Raw genomic sequence first — 939 nt, 5'->3', positions numbered from 1 at the left:
ATATATATACATATATATATATATATTATATCATAAAATAAATTACAAATGGAATGTACCTCTGGTACTGTAAACATTATCGGACGCACATATATAATGTATGTAATGTATGTGCTTTTTTTCTACGCCCATTTGCCGTCGTGTAGAGAACGTTCCCAGGACGCTGTCCCGTAGCAAATGGGCGTATAAACAAAACATATACATTATGTATGTGCTGATAACTTATGAGCGTACGTATATATATCTTTTATGCATGTTTAAGCGTATGTGTGTGCGCCTGCACAGCCGTTTAGGTGCATTCGTACGTACAAATATTGATTCCAAATTTTTGGCACAAGGCCAGCAATCTCGAGGGAAAAGATAACTCGATCACATTCCCTCCAATACTCGAAAGGCAAAGTCGATCTCGGCGGAATTTGAACTCAGAACGTAACGACAGACGAAATAACGCTAAGCATTTTGCCCGTCGCGTTACCAACAAGCTGTATTAATGACAGTAAGTTAAGTAGAGTTACCTCCCTTTAATAGCTTTTCTATCACAGGTCTACTTTCTAACCGTTTCAGCAATTAGCATTGATGTCCTTTTGGCTTAGCCGAAGGACCGTTCAGAGTGATAGTCTATATGCTCTATGGCATACCAGGCATGACCACCACCAGCCTACCTCGCATTCAGACATATTTTAACGATATCTTTCGTGTCTGCTCGCTGTTGTCCGTGTGTGTGCGTGAGTGTGTGTAAATCTATCTATCTATCTATCTTATTTCTTTACTGCCCACAAGGGGCTACACACAGAGGGGACAAACAAGGACAGACAAACGGATTAAGTGGATTATATCGACCCCAGTGCGTAACTGGTACTTATTTAATCGACCCCGAAAGGATGAAAGGCAAAGTCGACCTCGGCGGAATTTGAACTCAGAACGTAGCGGCAGACGAAA

This window comes from Octopus bimaculoides, chromosome 3, assembly GCF_001194135.2.
Source record: "Octopus bimaculoides isolate UCB-OBI-ISO-001 chromosome 3, ASM119413v2, whole genome shotgun sequence".
Taxonomy (NCBI): Eukaryota; Metazoa; Mollusca; class Cephalopoda; order Octopoda; family Octopodidae; genus Octopus; species Octopus bimaculoides.
This window is presented reverse-complemented; position numbering follows the sequence as displayed.